Consider the following 19,298-nt stretch of genomic DNA (forward strand, 5'->3'; position numbering starts at 1 on the left):
TCGAACAATGTGAGGTGCACTCTCACCCTGAATTCTTGGGGAAGGATCTAGGAAGGGTCTAGGCCCTGCCCTGTATGAAATGACAGACTATGGACACCCCTATGGAGGGCCTCACCCTCCCTGGGGGAATGAGCGGATAATGGGAGGGGTTGGGGGGAGAGCACGGGAGGAGGGGAGGGAAAGGGAGAGGGACCTGGAACTGACTTGTGAATCAACCTTGTTTCTTATCTAAATTTAAACTGGAAAATAAAAAAAAGAAAGAAAGTCTCGTAGACTCTTCCATGAAGCAGGAACCCTGTAAGACTGAGTTCAGCATTCACTTTCCTGTGGGTCCTGCATGTCCAGTTTATACAGCAACAGTCAAACAGTCTAGGCAAGAGCAGTTTCTTGCCCAAATGGCTAATCTTGCCATGTTGAAAGCAAACTCCATAACGCATTTCTTCGATGCCTATCTTCCTCTCAGACGTAATTGGTGCTGCCCGGAGCAGACATTTCTCATTGTCAAGAAAAACCCTAAACCATTTTAAATGCCATTTTCTGAAAGTCTTTGAAAGGTTTGAAGACTATCTATCTGTCTCAAATACATCTCTATATATCTAGAAAACCTAACTTACCTAACTATAAGTTCTGACTATTATAAGTAACTATCTATAATCTATATTTAATTATGCATTATGTTTTAAAAGATTAGTATAAACACAATACTTAATCAAGAGGAGAAATATAAACATCACAAAATTGACCTTGAATTTGTATCAAGAAATGAAAAACCATACCCATACCATAATTACCCTTTTTACCATTAAAAAGAGATTGATTGTGTTCATTAACCAATTATAAACAATCCCATTTAAATGAAAACAAAGGTTTATAATAAACAAGATGGGAATTAGGACATCGCTCATTCCAAACCAGCTTGGAACTAAATCCCTCGACACATCTTCAGTCCAAGGAACTGATACAGTGCATCTCTACAATCTGATTAGAACTTCAGACAAGAGCTTCAATCAAAATTAGAACTCTAATCCAGAACTTCAGTCAAGCCTCTTCTGCCAAACAGAGACTAATTGACCTTCTTGAGACTCTTGTTACTCTAACAATTTCTTCCCACGGGTCCGCATGATTGTCATCGTCCCATTTCAGCAGGAAGTAAATTTGAGTATTTCATGTCCCTTCTCCCTACTGTTGATATTAGAGGATAGTTTACACCTGTTAGTGTTAATTTACAATTATTTTAGGGTTGGGATTGGAAGGAGGTGTTCAGACTTAGGCATCCTTTTCAGATAAGTTTAGAATTTAGGTGGAATGGATATATTTAGCTTAGGATAAGTAGATTATAACTTAATTATCGCCCTCTATGTATATATGTTGATATATGTTGTATATGTTTGAGTTTGTATTAAATTTAAATCTTCTATTTAGTCTAAAAGGGGAATTGTAAGAGTGAACCCCACAAAGCTATCCGCCCATGAGAGCGGGGACATGTAAACTGACACAGGTAGATATAAAAGGAAGTAAAAGTAAAAGGACCCTCCCTTTTTCTCTTGAAAGCCAGCCACACTTCTAACTCCTAGCTAGTGCAACTCTCTTTCTGGTAAATAAATAAATTGTTTTCCTTATAGCATTGAATATCCTCTTTATATCTTCAACACTCTAGATTCTGTCTTCCATCTCTTGTAGTCTGTTGGTTATGCTTGTATCTGTAGTACCTGACCGTTTGCCCAGATTTTCTATTTCCAGCATTCCTTCAGACTGTGTGTTTTTTTTTAATTGTCTCTATTTCAGCTTTCAACCCTTGCATTGTTTGAATTGCTTCTTGAAATTTTTGCTTCATCTTTTCCTCTCCTTCTTGCATGTGTTGGATGTTTTTGGTTCGTTTTTTCTTCCATTTTTGGATTTTTTAAATTTCTTTTTTCTTCCATTTCTTTAAGAGATTTTTCTCATATCATTTTTGAGGACCTTTATCATTTTCATGAAGGTGTTTTTAAGGTCTTTCTCATTACTTAAGCTGCATTGGGCTGTTTAGGTCTTCCAATTGGAGAGTCTCTAGACTCTGGCCATGTCATATAGGTTCTTCTGTCGCTGCATATGCATTTATATTGTATCCTTCCCATCATTTCTTCTAGTGGGTGCAGAAGGATTCTTTTCCTCTCCTGGTGGGTATGTGACCAAAGTTCCTTTTTGATGGGTGCAAGCAGGTCCAATACTCTGGTGGTTTTCCTCTTGCATGGATGGAGGTGGTCCTAGTTCCATTGACTTGGCAATATTTGAGTAAGTTGTACCCTGTCAGGATGGGATCCACAGTGTGCAGTCCCCAGGTCTCCAGTAGTTCTCCTCAGGGCACTGGAAGTTAGGCTCGCTTGTCCTGTGGTTGAAGAATGGAACTTGGATGATGACAGTTTCTGGACAGGCTTTCTCCTGCAGGTATGGGAGCTGCATTGCACAGTACCCTGGCCTAGGCTAGTTGGATTCAGATCACCAGAAGGCAGGCTGTAAACAGGTCAGGCCTATCTAGCACCATGGGTGGAGAAAGGGACTATGGTTCTGTCAGTCTCTGGGTGGGCTGAATCCTGTCAGGATGGGATTCACATGAGCAGTCCCCAGGTCTCTGGTGGTTCTGCTCAGGGCACCAGAAGGCAGGCTGAAGACAGTCCCATGCTTACCTCACCTGTCCCATGGAGAATGGGACTTGGATACTGGCAGTCTCTGAGCAGACTTGCTCCTGCCAGGATGGAAGTTACAGTGACAATTTATCTATACTTTAAGAGATATTGGAGAAGGGATATAGATTATATGAGAATTCCAGGTGATTGCAGAACACAGTGCCTAGAGGGATGAGAGTTCATTCTAAAAAATATATTCCTCACAGATAGCATGGGGAATGTTTATTTAGTTTCCTTTGATTTAGTATTTCCCTAAATTGTTGCTGTTTCAAATTATTGTTTAGTCACACCTAAATTTATCTATAGCTGGAAAAACCTATAACCTATACCTAGTGAAGAGAAAAGTTAGTTAACAATTTGTCTCTGACTTCTAAAAGCAGATGAATAGAATTGAGGTTTGAATTCCATATTCCTTTAGGAAAAATGTGTGCATGTATATATTTAATGCCTAGTCTGCATACCAATTTTCTATTTTATTTATCAATAATTTTTATTGTATATCATTAATTACTTTTGTATTCATGATTCCTAAGATGTACATTTTATCCACTCTTTATAATATTTTGTTGATCCAGATGGGATATTGTAGGCCTAGAATATCAGCATTGGGAGGATGAATCAGGAAGATTACACATTTAAATCCAGCTTGGGCTGTATTTATAGCAAATTTTAGGCCATCCTGGACTAATGAATAACAATAATCATGATGATAATTTTCTAAGCCTTGCCAGCTTGTGACCATTATTATCTCTTAGGTTCAAATTGTAATTTAGCTGGTTATAGAATTTATATTAATTTTGTAATATCATGTTAGGTGCTAGGCACAAGGAGGTAATTTTTTTGCTTTCCATATGGACATATCCTCCTTCCATTTTTGAGAATCTTCAGTTTCCAGTTTCTGCTTCATTATGTCTTTTGTATTTAATTATGTGACAATATTAAATATCAAGCAATCAAGTACTGTGGTGGAGATATGATTCCATGCTTGAGTAAGGGCTAATACTTTGATATTATAACAAATTTTATGATTGGGTAGGTGAGTTGAAGAACTGTCAAAATGACACTTTTACTTAACAGTTCCCTGATACAGAAATGAATACTTCATATTGGTATGAATTTTGGTTTATTGATACAAACTTAAGGTTAATTTTGTTATACGGTATAATTTGTTATACGGTTTTAGGTATTACATTTATACAGTTCATTTAAAAATGTAATGTATAATTAAGAATTATAGGTTGATAGATAGTCATCTATATTAGTCAAATTTTTGGTCATGTCAGTTAGGTTTTCTAGTTATACAGAGATATATTTCAAATGGATAGATAATCTTCAAAACTCTTCAAAGACCTAAAAAATATGACATTTAAAATGCTTTAAGAACTTAGGCCTTTCATAACAATGAGACATGCCTGCTTCTGGCAACACCAGTCTACTTCAATGAAGATGATGGGCATCAAAGACACTCCATATGGAATTTGTTTTCTTTATGACAAAAGCTAGCCAACTGGGCAAAAATCTGCTCTTTCCTGGACTGCTTGACTGTATGCTGTATAAATTGGACATGCAGGATCTACAAGAAAATGGCTGTTAAACAAGATGGGGTTCCTGCTTCATGGAAGAGTCTGCCAGACATTCGACAAGACACAGAAGAAAGCAATTGACAAACTTTGTCAGTACAAGGAACAACAGATTTTCAAATTTCTTGCTTTACTGAAAAGTATTCTAGGTATTCTGGGCCTGTCGACTGAATATGGACACCCCAATTGCAGAAGAATTTGGGTGACTGTCCCAGCAGCCAGATGTCTCTATCATTTCTACAATTTTGAAAGGTTCTTGCCATGCACTTCCCATTTACTTAAGTAATATTATGTCTTTCTGGTATCTTTGATAGAGTTGAAGACAAATATTGTTATAATTTCTCTTAGTTATGTTATAAATAAATTAACTATTAAACAGTATACTCACATGATAGGTTACACGATAAAATATTTTCTTTAATTTTGGTAAATGCAAATATACTAAATATTGTAACTATAATTTTCACTTAATAACTGTTTTGTTATATATAATTTTATGATGTCAAAATTAAAACCTTTTTTATTTAGTCATAAATGGAAGGTGATATGGCATGTCCATCTATGTGCTACAAATATGTGGGTTTTTTTATTGGTTGACAAATACAAGCTATTTTGACCAATGGCCAGGCAAATTACAGTTAGGTGGGAAACTCAATCAGACTTGTGGAAGGAAAAATGCAGGTTTGGGGAGACTCCGTGTAGCCAGAGTAATGTACCAGAGCATCACTGATAAGCCACAACTTCATGGCAATACACAAATTAATAGAAATTGGTAAATTTATAAGAAAGAGCTAGCGAGTAATATGAGGCAATGGCCAAATGATTACATTTAATATTAGCCTCAGAGTGATATTTCATAAGTAGATGCAGGGACCTGGCAAGCAGGAGAGAAATCTATCCAGTGGGACCGGGATAGACAGAGAAAAACAGAATTGTTATCTTACAAAGTATGTTGTGAAAGTGTACACTATTTGGAGAAAACAAGGTAGGTAGCCAAATTAAATTTAAGGAATATTCCATACTTTGTCTTCCTTTAAAGATTGTAGATGCATATTACCAGATAAAGCACTTACATCATCTTAGTCTCTTATGTCTCAAAGCTGATGTTGTGGTAAATTCACGCCTTTTGGTCTGCACCGGTTGATGTAATATGATACTTTAGAGCAGTGGTTCTCAACCTGTGGGTCCAGACCCCTTTAGGGCTGGTGACCATTTCACAGAGGTCACCTAAAATCATCAGAAAACACACACATTTGCATTATAATTTTATAACAGTAGCAAAATTACAGTTATGAAGTAACAATGAAAATAAGTTTATAGTTAGGGTTGACAACAAATGTTTTACTGTGTGGGGCAGAGAGGAAGAAGAGATTTGAATTCTGGTTCTTCTATGTAACAGACTAGCATCTACTGATAGTGTGGAATTACGTTATTGAATTACTGTGTTCATGTCTAATATTATATCAAAATAAGAACTTGACATCTTACTAGCCATGTGCAAGGTGGACAGAATATAGTAAAAAAAATAAAGATGCCATAATTATGATTAGTATTAGTAATATGTGGGTCTGTTGAGATGTCTTAGCAGTTGCATGCACTAGACATTCTTCCAGAAGTACTGAGTTCAATTCCCAGCAACTGTGTGGTGGCTCCCAACCATCTATGATTGACTCTGATGCCCTCTTTTGGCATGTAGGTACACATATAAACAGAGCACTCATACATTAAAAAAATAATAAAATATAAAAGAAAAATAGAAAAAAACAGAAATCTTTTTTGGAAAGATATGTAATGGAAACCCAAGTGAAATGAAGACCCAGAAGTCTGGGAGAGTTTCAGAAAAGATGGTTTTAGAAAGATGACAGAATATGAATAGTTAGCAAGTAAAGACCTCTGAGGACCACAAGAAGGAGACCATTCTGTTTTATATTAGTATCTGATGCCATTGAACCTCTCTTCATCCACTCTTAAAAAGAAGTTCTATTCTCCCACATAGATAATGTGTCCCAAAGAAAGAAATACTAGAGCAAATAAAGAAATTAATCTTATCTAACCTTAATAAAATTTAATAACATGCCAGGGAACATTAGCTGGTGAACATTAGTCTACAAAAAGAATTTGACACTAAAGACTGCCATGATAAATGAATGATTGAAGGAAGCTTTGTAGAAAGATATGCTGCAATCTAGGCATTCTAACCCCACTCTGTTTTTTTAAGTATATGACAGAAACACAGGCAGAACACTTGGGCTTGACTTTGAGATTCCAGTAATGGAATCAGTGTTGTGTAGCAGTTTCCCCCATTTTTATTTCCTTGTTCGAAGGAACAAGGTTCATGAGACCCAGGAAATATGTCTTTGAATACATTATTAATTAACTGAGAGTCACCAATAACGTGTCCAAGGACAAAAATCAATGTACTTCCCCTTTATGTCATTTGACCAAGAATGTTCCCAGATTTTTACTTTTTTATTTTTCCAAACAGGGTTTCTCTGTGCAACTTTCTAGACCAGGCAGTCCTTGAACTCACAGAGATCAGTCTGCCTCTGCTTCCCGAGTTCTGGGATTAAAGGTGTGTGCCACTACTGCCTGGCATAACTGTTGTTTGTTTGTTTGTTTGTTTTTCCAGGGAAGGAATATCAGTCTTAAGCCTTAGGTGACCTCAATGTGAATTAATAACTCTGCCTGTGAGGTACAACATAAATTCCAGTCTCTCAGAATGCAAGAGGTATTCTTAACATAATGCATTACCCCAGGAAGTAAATAATTCACAAGCTCCAGAAAATTTCCTAAACTAGCAAAATTCACAAGGCCACTCACAGGCTATAGTAGCTGTAAATGACTGCCATGGGGAAGGGTCACTCTGACCTGTAGAGAAGCTTGCAAGGTATGCAAAGCGTTCCAGATTCACAGCTTTCTAAAGCAATGGCTATCCTTTGGTGGGCTTTTCAGAAATGCAGCTACCTTTGAGTTATCCTTGTTCCCATGAGTAACACTTATACTTGCAATTAACATAAATCAACTCTTTGGTTTTCTGGTGTGCTCTTGGTTTATTATATGGAATCAATAGATGTTTGTGTTGGATCATCCCAGGAAATGTCTCAAACAATGAGGCTGTTCTCACCACCATCTATCTTTGGTTGTATCTAAAGTGACATTTCCCCCATCAGTTCTGTGGGGCATCTTTGATTTGAAATGATGACTTTCATTATAATTTTCATCATTGGCTGTGTTTTCATGTATTTTAGTTTTTATGGTGGTCTGAATGCATATCAATGCCTTTGATTTTTAAACCTGATTTTACAGTGTTGCTCCTGTGGTTCTGTTGATGGGAATGGCAGCAGATGCATATCAGCACTTTGTTGCATTTTTCAGTTCTCACTCACAGTAGAAAACATCCTTGGATGTTTTTAATCAGTAATAGTAAGCTTGTTTTCTTGTACACCCACAGAGAAGACCTGTGTTGGAATTTTTCAAATACCCAAAAGGGCCAGAGACCCAAGCCCCATTTGTATGATAATAACAGAGTGTGGCTTTACAGACAACAAAGATAATTTATATTGAAACTCTACATCCTGAAGTTAACAAGATTATGTCTTTAATTTCATAGGTTCTTGGAGGATTTTCCCCTTGTAGCATAGAGAGAGATGAACATACTTGCTCGAATCTGTCCAGAGGTGCAGGATAGGTTTATATGCCACTCCTTTCCATGAAGTCATCCTGTTTCTTCAAATATTGGGCCAATTCTCATCTTTCCCTGTAGTGAATTCAAAGATGTCTGCCACCTTTGCATGTGCATTGTCCTCTATCATTCCCAGTTTAAGACTCACTCTTACCTCACTACAGCATGAATTCCTTACCCCACTCTCCATGGATTTCTGCTTTTATTTGTATTCCCTTATTACCATGGTGCTGGGAGATATCACTTTTCTTCTTACTTCAAGAGCTGTTCATTTTCAACAATATTTGCCTACATAATCATACTGAAAATATCTAAGTGTTTACTTGGGGGATTATTATTCTGTATGTTGAAATCTTAACTGCTAACCCAATGATCCCAATGATAACTATGTAAAACTTTGGAAAGGTGTTAGGTTGGATCATGAGGTTAGTTTCCTCATGAATGCATCAGTGCCTTCATTAAAGAAACACCAGAGACTACCCTTGTCTTTCTTACCTTTGTTGAAACATACCAAACTGACATCCTTTATGCACCTGGGAGTAGAACTATACCACACAGTAAATCTGTTGGCAACTTGATGTTGGTCATGCTAGCTTCAAAAATATAAAGAGTACATCTCTGTTGTTTGTAAGGCACTGCTGTCTCCAATGTGCTGCAATTCCACAGTTACAAGGCTTACTTTGCATTGTTAATACAGCCCAAATAGCTAAAGGCAGATGACTACAAATTCTGTTGTTGACCCTATTGACTCAACTCAGAGTCCAGCAGTGTTTTTTCCCTTTGGGCCCTTTAAGAGATTTGAGGGTGTCAGCAAAACTCAGCTGTTACCATCCAATATATCAGCTCTCAGTACTTTCCTTGTTTTCAATACAACTTTTTTGATTTTTGTCTCTGTTACACTCTGCAGGTCTTCAGTCTTTTGAAATAAGGTTGTACAATTCATCATTAAATTTTGTAATACAAAACATCAAAATGTGGCATGAAGAATAAAGTGAAATGACACTAGCATCTACCAAGTTCTAGGCTGTCAAGTTATGCCACAAATAAGTTACAGGAACAGTCTTTGTTACTAAAGCAGGAATTACCCCAGACACAAAATGCAGCTGAGACAAACCACCCCACTTCCACAGTGAGGCACCTCTCCAGGAACAAGCTGAACAAGGTCAAAAGTCCATTAGCACTGTGGACTAGGAAAGTTCCTTCATTAATTCTGGCAACAGTGAGAACCTGAAGTCTAAAATTCAATAATACATTATGTTACTCAAGCTATAGAAAGAGTCCATTGGCTATGTGAAGTGAAGATTCACTTCAAGAAGCTTACACCAGGGAGGCACGAAACCCTTCAGTCCCCAAGAGTCTCCAAGTGAGTCAGAATATTAATTATTCGGGGTCCTGTCCTGAATAAAACACATGGGGGAATGGAAAATGCATAATGGAGTGAAGAGGTTTGGTGTGATAGAATGTAACAATACCAAGTGAAACTGAAGATTGTAGAAGAGAGATCAACAGTGGACACTATTGTATACATAATTTTCATATGTCAGGTAAGGACATAGCACATCTTAACATAGACAGTGTGTTGGAACCAGGAGAATAGGCTGCATCAACTAACAGAGTTCATTACTTAGCCATGGCTATCAAAGCCTGAGTGAGAGCATCATCAGTCTGGTTGCTCCTAGCCCTACCCCCTCGTACTGCTTGATTCTGATTGAAGGCTTTTTCTCTGACACTGAGCCCCTGGACAATCACTTCTGGCAGAGACTCTTCTCCATCTGAACCTCTCATCTTAACTGAAGTACTTGCTCTGATGTTCCATTACTACTCTGGACCACATAGCTCCTTGCAAAGAGAAATTCAGTTTTTCTTTGGACATAGTTTCCTGGTACTTTGGAATTTTTCCTTTAGAAACTTATCACAAAGTCATGAAACAATTAGATTTGCTATCTTTATTTTTCCTATTTAAGTAATTAATTTATGAAGGCAAAAGCAGTTCTAGGAGAGCCACTGATATTTGATAAATATTGTATGGGGAATACTTGAATAGAATAAGAAACAGAAAAAAATTTAAATAGAACTCATTGTGTAGTGAAAATTATAGAATGTCAATAAATCCTTCATAACTCAAACAATGCCAGAAACTCATAGGGTTTTTTTTCCTTTTGTTTTCTTAAAGCTAATTTTTGAGATGGGTGTTGTTACATACAACAAGAAATCTGTAATTAAAGCATTTGGGAAGTGGAGGCCAGAGGATCAGGTCTTAAGTGTCACATAGTGGATTCAAAAGGAAAAAAATCTGAAAATTTATTATGCTATTTACTGCAGATAAACAGAAAAGATTGATAGGGTTAGATATGTTTTAACATAAGAATACAAACATACAGTATGTAGGATATGTAAATTTCAGGAGGACTTTGAAATTTTAAAACTGGTTGGAACTGTTTTGCAGACATAACACAAAACTTTTGTTTGATGGTAATAGTGGGGAGAGAGGTCAAGTGATTCTCCAGGTGCTAGGTTCCACACCATTATAACTATTATAACCTAGTTGCTGTATAACAGGGTTTTCTAGAGTAACTATAAGTATATATACATACACAAATATAGACAGATATACACATACATATATATGTATGTATGTATAAATATGTATACATACACATATGTTTATATATATACATATATACACGTGTGTGTGTGTGTGTGTGTGTGTGTGTGTGTGTTTGTGTGGAGAGAGGGGGTGGAATTTATTAGAAAGATTTACAGGCTGTAGTCCAGATAATCCAAAAATGACTGCCTACAAAAAAAGGTCCAAGAACACAGTAGTTGTTCATTTCTGGAAGCTGGTTGTCTTAGCTGGTCTTCAGTGTATTCCAGGATTCTGAAAGAGTGGGAAGTAATGGCAGTGAAGGAATGGACTTACCAGCAAGCATAAGCAGGTGAGGAGGGTGCTTCCTTCTTCCATGTGTAGGTCGAGGATCTTCCCACTTCAAAAGATTTCAATTAAAGATCTATCTTCGCAACTCAAATAACTGAATTAGAAGAGGGTGTTTCTACTTCAAATGATTTCATAAGCAAAAAACAAAACTCACAGGTGTGCGCACTCATTGAGTGTAAGTTAACTCCAGACGTCCACTGTCAGGTTGACAACCAAGTATAGCCAATGTAGTTGCTCTAGCCTCTCACCTTTCAGGAGCAGGTATTTCCTAAAGAAAGCAGCTGAATTATTGTGTCAATTGTCAGCACTGTCTGTAGAAAGGGAAGTATAAGCCACTTGGGTGATTGTGCAACACAGAAAGAAAGAACTGTTGTTTTTCATAGAATATCAAATAAAAATAAATAGGAATTTCTTTGAACTTGAGTTCTTCGAGCCATTGTTTCCAATATGTTAGCATTAACTCCAGAAAAGACTCCACACTCTGGAGAAGTGAATGGCCCAGCTCTCTTCTGCCATTTGCTGTTTCATTATAAGAAACTGTTGCATGGCTGGGTGGTGGTGGCGCACGCCTTTAATCCCAGCACTCGGGAGTCAGAGGCAGGCGGATCTCTGAGTTCGAGGCCGGGCTGGACCGATAGCCTCCAAAACAATACAGAGAAACCCTGTCTCGTAAAAAACAAAAAAACAAAAAACAAAAAAAAGAGAAACTGTTGCATGGAAATAGTCATCATTATCTATTTTTGTTCCTCCTTTTTAATTCTTTCTCTGGAGCATCCTTCTAAAAGAAGTCCATAGACACAGGTGTCCAAATTTATTTGTGTATAAAATGATGGCATGAACACTGCATGGTAGGAATAATGGAGAGGGTTTTTTTTTATTTAAGTTAGAAATAAGCTTGTTTCACATATCAATCCCAGCTCCCTCTCCCTGCCCTCCCCACCAGGTCCCTCAGGGACCCCACCCAATCTCTACTCTGATCCCCAGGGAGGGTGAGGTCATTCAGGGTGGATCTCCGGTGACTGTCATTTCATCCAGGGAAGGGCCTAGGTCCTTCCCCAAGAGAAGGCTAAGAGAGCATCCCATATTGTGGAATGGGAATTCAAAGTCTATTTGTACACCAGGGATAAATATTAACCAAAGCCCCATAGATTACCTAGGCCTCCTAAATGACATCCACATTGAGGGGGTCTTAGGCACTCCCATGCTTTCCACACAGCCATCAATCTGGGGTCCAAGAGCATCCCCTTATTCAAGGCAACTGTTTCTCTGGGTTAAACCAGCCCAGTCTTAATACAGGATTCTAGAAGTTCATTTCAGTGTTTGTCTCTGGGTATCTGCCTCTGCTTGCGTCAGTCGCTGGATGAAGGTTCTGTTTCCCATACTCTCTGGCAGTGGGATTGGGATTGTATGCCGGCACTCCCCTGATTCATGTCTAAAATACATATATGAGTGAGTACATACCATGGTTCTCTTTTTGTGCCTGGGTAACCTCGCTCAGGATGGTTTCTTCTAGTGCCATCCATTTACCTGCAGATTTCAAGATTCCATTGTTTTTTCTGCTGAGTAGTACTCCATTGTGTAAATGTACCACATTTTCTCTATCCACTCTTCAGTTAAGGGGCATCTAGGTTGTTTCCAGGTTCTAGCTATTATAAATAATGCTGCTATGAACGTAGTGGAACAGACATCCTTGTTGTATGAATGTGGATCTTTTGGGTATATGACTAAGAGTGGAATTGCTGGGTCTTGTGGTAGACTGATTGCCATTTTCCTGAGGAATCTCCATACTGATTTCCAAAGTGATTGTATGAGTTGGCACTCCCACCAGCAGTGGAGGAGTGTTCCCTTTTCTCCACATTCTCTTCAGCATAAACTGTCATTGGAGTTTTTGATTTTAGCCATTCTGACAGGAGTGATAGGGTATCTCAGAGTTGTTTTGTTTTACATTTCCCTGATGGCTAGGGATGTTGAAAACTTTCTTAAGTGTCTCTCAGTCATTTTAGACTCTCTATTGAGAATTCTCTATTTAGTTCTGTAGCCCACTTTTTGATTGGATCCTTTGGTGTATTTGGAAACTTACTTCATGAGTTCTTTGTAAATTTGTAAATCTGTCAGATGTGGGGTTAGTAAATGTCTTTTCCCAATCTGTGGGTTCCCTTTTTATCTTCCTGCCGGTATCCTTTACCTTACAGAAAATTCTTAATTTCAGGAGGTCCCACTTATTAATTGTCGATCTTACTGTCTGTGCTAGTGGTGTTATGTTCAGGAAGCAGTCTCACATACCAATTCGTTCAAGGGAACTTTTTCTTCTAACAGGTTCAGTGTGGCTGGACTTAAGTTGAGGTCTTTGATCCATTTGCAGTCTTCTATGTGTCAGCCTCCAGTTATGCCAGCACCATTTGTTGAAGATGCTTTCTTTTTTTCACTGTTTAATTTTAGCTTCTTTGTCAAAGATCAGGTGTTCATATGTGTATGAGTTAATTTCACAGTGATCAGTTTGATTCCACTGTTCTGTCTGTCTTTTTTGTGCCAATACCAAGCTGTTTTCAGGACTATAGCTCTCTAACAGAGCTTGAAGTCAAGGATGGTGATGCCTCCAGATGTTGCCTTGTTGAACAGGGTTGTTTGGGCTATCCTGGGTCTTTTGTTTTTCCATACAAAATTGATTATTGTTCTTTCAAGGTCTGTGAAGAATTGTGCTGGGATTTTAATGGGGATTGTGTTAAATATGTATACTGCTTTCAGTAAGATCACCATTTTTATGTTGATGCTACCCATCCAAGACCATGAGAGATCTTTGTGTTTTCTGATGTCTTCTTTAATTTCTTTCTTTGAAGACTCAAAGTTCTTGTTACACAGGTCTTTCACTTGTTTGGTTAGCATTACCCCCAAGATATTTTATGTTGTTTGTGGCTATTGTAAAGGGCAATGTTTCTTTGGTTCCTTTCTCAGCCCTTTTACCATTTGCATATAGTAAGGCTACTAGTGTTCTTGAGTTGATCTTATATCCTGGACACTGCTGAAGGTGTTTATCAGCTGTAGGAGTTCCCTGGTAGAGTTTTTCAGGTCACTTATATAAACTATCATATCATCTGCAAATAGTGAAAGTTTGACCTTTTCCTTTCCAATTGGCATCTCCTTGATCTCCTTTTGTTGTCTTATTGCTCTAGCTAGAACTTCAAGTACAATATTGAAGAGGTATGGAGAGAGTGGACAGCCTTGTCTTGTTCCTGGTCTTAGAGGTATCACGTGGAGTTTCTGTCCATTTAGTTTGATGTTAGCTGTTGGCTTTTTGTATATAGCTTTTATTATGTTTAGGTAAGTTCCTATTATCCCAGATCTCTCCAAGACCTTTATCATGAAGGGGTAGTGGATTTTGCCAAAGGCATTTTAAGCATCCAGTGAGATGATCATGTGATTTTTGTTTCTCAGCTTGTTCATGTGGTGAATTACATTGATGGATTTTCATATGTTAAACCAAACCTGCATGCTTGGGATGAAGCCTACTTGATCATAGTGGATGAGTTTTCTGCTGTGTTCTTGGATCTGATTTGCCAGAATTTTATTATTTTTGCATCAGTGTTCATGAGGGATATTAGTCAGAAGTTCTCTGTCTTAGTTGTGTCTTTGTGTAGCTTGGGTATCAAGGTTAAAACCTCGTAAAAAGAGTTTGGCAAAGATCCTTCTGCTTCTATTGCAGATGAGAATTGGTATAAACTGTTCTTTGAATTTCTGGTAGAATTCTGTACTGAGGCCATCTGTCCCTGAACTTTTTTTGGTTGGGAGACGTTTGATGACTGCTTATATTTCCTTAGGGGTTAGAGGTCTTTTTAAATTGCTTATCTGTTCTTGATTTAATTTTGGCAAGTGATATCTATCCAGAAAATTGTCCATTACCTTTATATTTTCAAATTGTGTGGAGCACAGGTTTTCAAAGTATGACCTGACGATTCTCCGGATTTTGTCAGTGTCCATTGTTATGTCCCCCTTTTCATTTCTGATTTTGTTAATTTGCATGTTCACACACTTTCATTTGGCAAGTTTGGATAATTCTTTGTCTATCTTGTTGATTTTCTCAAAGAACCAACGCTTTGTTACATTGATTCTTTGTATCATTTTCCTCGTCTCTGCTTTATTGATTTCAGACCTCAATTTGATTATTTCCTAGTGTTTACTCCTCCTGCGTGAATATGCTTCTTTGTGTTCTAGAGCTTTCATTTGTGCTGTTAATTCTCTAGTGTAACTATTCTCCAGTTTCTTCATGTGGGCACTTAGTGCTATGAACTTCCCTCATAGCACTACTTTCAAATTGTCCAATAAGTTTGGGTATGCTGTGTCTTCATTCTCATTGAATTCTAGGAAGTCTTTAATTTCTTTTTTTGTTTCATCTTTGATCACGGGATGGTAAAGTAGTGCATTATTCAACTTCCAAGAGTTTGTAGGATTTCTGCAATTATTGTTGTTGAATTCTAATTTTACCGCATGGTGGTCTGATAAGATGCATGGAGTCATTCTAATTTTTTGTACCTGTTGAAGTTTGATATGTTGCCAAGTACATGGTTGATCTTTGAAAAGGTTCCATGTGGTGCTGAGAAGTTATATTCTTTATTATTTGGGTGGAATGTTCTATAGATATTTGTTAATCTCAATTGGTTCATAACTTCTATTAGTTCCTTTGTTTCTTTTTTAAGTTTCTGTCTGGTAGTCCTGTCTAGTGGTGAGAATGGGTTGTTGAAGTCTCCTACTATAAGTATGTGGGGATTTGAGTTTTAGTAATGTTTCTTTTATGAAAGTGAGTGTCTTTGTATTTGGGACATAGATGTCCAAAACAAAAATTTCCTCTTGGTTCATTTCTCCTGTGATGAGTATGAAGTGCCCTCCTTCATCTCTTTTGATTGATTTTATTTTAAAATCTAATTTGTTAGATATGAAGATTGCTACCCCCTCTTATTTCTTGGGTCCATTTAATTGGAAAATCTTTTCCCAACCAATAACTCTGATGTAATGTCTGATTTGAGGCTGAAGTGTGTTTCTTGTATGCAACAGAAGGATGGTTTCTGTCTTCTAATCCATTCTGGTAGCCCTGTCTCTTTGTGGGTGAGTTAAGACCATTAATATTGAGGGGTATTAATGACCATTTATTGTTCATTCTTGTTTATTTTCGAATAATTGATGGTGGTGGAATCGTGTGGATTTCCACCTCTTTTCTTTTGGCTGTTGGTAAGGTGGGATTATCTATTCCCTATGATTTCTGGTTGTAGTTAACTCCCTTGGGTTTGGGTTTTCCTTCCAGAACTTTTTGTAGCGCTGAGTTAGTGGATATGTATTATTTAAATCTGGTTTTGTCGTGGAATATCTTGTTTTTTCCATCTATAGTAATTGAAAGCTTTGCTGGGCATACCAGTCTGGGCTGGCATCCGTGGTCTCTTGGTGTTATTAGAATATCTATCCAGGACCTTCTGGCTTTCAGAGTTTACATGGAGAAGTCAGATGTGATTCTGAGAGGTTTGCCTTTGTATGTTACTTGGACTTTTACTTTTGCCGTTCTTAATATTCTTTCTTTATTCTGTATGTTCTGGGTTTTTATTATTATGTGGTGAGGGGATTTCCTTTTGTGGTCCACTCTATTTAGTGTTCTGTAGGCTTCTTGTACTTTCATTGACATGTCATTCTTTAAATTGGGGAAGTTTTCTTCTATGTTTTGTTGAATATGTTTTCTGCCCCTTTGAGATGGATTTCTTCACCTTCTTCTATATCTATTATTGTTAGGTTTGGTCTTTTTGCAGGGTCCCATATTTCCTGGATATATTGTGTTAGGGATTTGTTGGACTTAATATTATCTTTGTTCGATGAATCAATTTCTCCTAGAGTATCTTCAACACCTGAGATTCTCTCTCCCATCTCTTGTATTCTGTTTGTTATGCTTGCATCTGTAGTATATGACCTTACCCATTTTTTTCTACTACCAGCATTCCTTCAGCCTGTGGTGTTTTCATTTGTTTGTTTGTTTTGGGTTTTTTTTGTCTCTATTTCAGCTTTCAACCCTTGCACTGTTTGAATTTTTATTGTAATTTTTTTATTGATTTTTCGAGTCAGGGTTTCTCTTTATTATTTTGGAGGCTGTCCTGAAACTCATTCTGTAGACCAGGCTGGCCTCAAGCTCACAGAGATCTGCCTTCCTCTGCCTCCTGAGTGCTGGGATTAAAGGCTTACAGGCATGTGCCACCAATGCCCAGCTTTATTGTGATTTTTGCTTTGTCTTTTCCTTTCTTTCTTGCATTTGTTGAATTTTTTGGTTTATCTTTTCTTCTATTTCTTGGTTTTTTTCCCAATCTCTTTCAATTCTTGCATTTTTTTTTGGATTTTTTCCCTCCATTTCTTGTTTTTGGTTTGTTTTTTCTTTCATGTCTTTAAGGGATTTTCTCATATCCACTTTGAGGGCCTCTATCATTTCATGAATTTGTTATTAAGGTCTTTCTCATCTACTTCCTTCGCAATGGGCTGTTCAGGTCTTGTGGGTATAGATTCTCTAGTTTCTGGAGGTGTCATATTGTTTTTTTCTGTTGGTGGATGTGTTTTTATATTGTCTCCTTCCCATCATTTTGTCCTGTGGGTACAGAAGGAGTTTCTTCCTCCCGTGGTGGGTATGTGATCATGGTTCCTATCCAGTGGGTGGGAGCAGGTCCAATACCCTGGTGGCTTTCCTCTTGTGTGGATGGAGGCTGTCCTAGTATCCGGACTTTGGCAAACTCTGGGGAGGCTGGACCCTCACCTCGCCTTTCCCATGTGTGGAGAATGGGACTTGGAAGCTGGTAGTCTCTGGGCAGGCTGAATCCCATTGGTCCATGGTGGAGAATTATTAAAGGTCATCATTTTGACGTCGCAGAGCTCCAGGATTATTTTCAGGGTTCATTGGTTTTATCTTTCAGATTATATTCTGTTTTATGGAAGATATTTTTTAGTTTATTGCATGAGGATATGCCTTCAATGGAGCCATGTATGGCAACTGCTGAACAAATATTATGAAGTGTCTGATTTTAAACCAGAAGCCGTGGAACCCAAATCAAACTAAGAAAATAGACAAAAAGAAACAGAACTGCATTAGGGGACTTAAGTAAACAAGTAAGTATTTTGTTTCCTGAAATCCCACCTCCAAAAATAAAGGTTCAAAAAATGACAAGTCAATTTTTTTTTTTTGCTGCCTGACCAGTCATGTTTAAAGTAAACCCTTTAAGCCTTGAAGGTTGCTTCTGAAAGTACTAGCCTTCTGTGGAAATTTAGAAGTTTAGACAATTGTGCTCTGAGAACTTAGTGTTGTTGTCACAGTAGCCCTGTTAAATGAGTCACATAATAAACACTAAATCCTACATGTGAATCTGAGAGTTATCAAATCTACCATACAAGCTCCCTGTGAGGGATAACAACGGCCATTATCAGTTTACTCCATGTCCTTCTTTCTTTTAATGCAGTTACATTCCTGTCACTTTAGCTTAGTATTTAAATTTCTTATAATTTACAAAAGATAATCTCATATAGAATATTCTTCTGTAGGAAAAAAAACAAATGGTCCTGCTAAATGAACATCAATAGTAACAATTTTGTTTTAATTGTCATCATCTGTAGGATCACTGCAAACAACACTGTACCCAAAGATGGTCTCCATTCTAACCATAAAGGGTTAAAAACAATCATCTTTTTGGAGATATAGGTGTCTGTAAAGATTTGCTGTCAGATGCCAGGGCTGTTGTTTTCCTACTTTAAGAAGGATGCATAATTTAGACCAAGATAATCACCAATGATGCATACAGCAGATATTAATTTGAAAATTTAATATCTAAAGATTGGAGGACTTGCTTATGAAGCCACAGCTTCTAAATTATATTGAGGCACTGGTAACAAGTGCTCAGGAGCTCCAGTATGCAGCAGAAGAATATTAAAAGACACTCCGGGTCGACTAATTAAAATCTCAGCAAAATGGAGTCATGACGGCAGATCTGATATTATCAGTGGGTAAGAAGAAAACCAGAAAACAGAATCAGGGAAACAATAGAGGCTAAGAACTGTAACTTCCAGTGGGATATGTCTCTGTCCAAAGGAGAGAAAATTTCCTGGGAATCAGAGAAAAAGATAGCATCATAAGCAGTTGAAATACTGTTGTCTCACACAATTTGGGCAAACCTTTTGTTGTGTTTGTTCAGAGGGAAGTGGTAAGTGGGAGCAATTAAAAGCTCAGCACAAGTTTCTAAATGAGGCCTGGATGCTTTAAAAATGTTTGATGTTGTATTTTTAATGAAATTATTCCTTTATTTGATGGTTGGGGGACATGAAGATTTTAACAATAAAGCCAACATAACAGGAATCTCCATTCATTCTGAAGATGACTGAATTGGAATGCCTCAAGGAGATTGGCAGAGTTCATATGTATAAATCTGTCTATG

This window comes from Mesocricetus auratus, unplaced genomic scaffold, assembly GCF_017639785.1.
Source record: "Mesocricetus auratus isolate SY011 unplaced genomic scaffold, BCM_Maur_2.0 Super-Scaffold_100014, whole genome shotgun sequence".
Taxonomy (NCBI): Eukaryota; Metazoa; Chordata; class Mammalia; order Rodentia; family Cricetidae; genus Mesocricetus; species Mesocricetus auratus.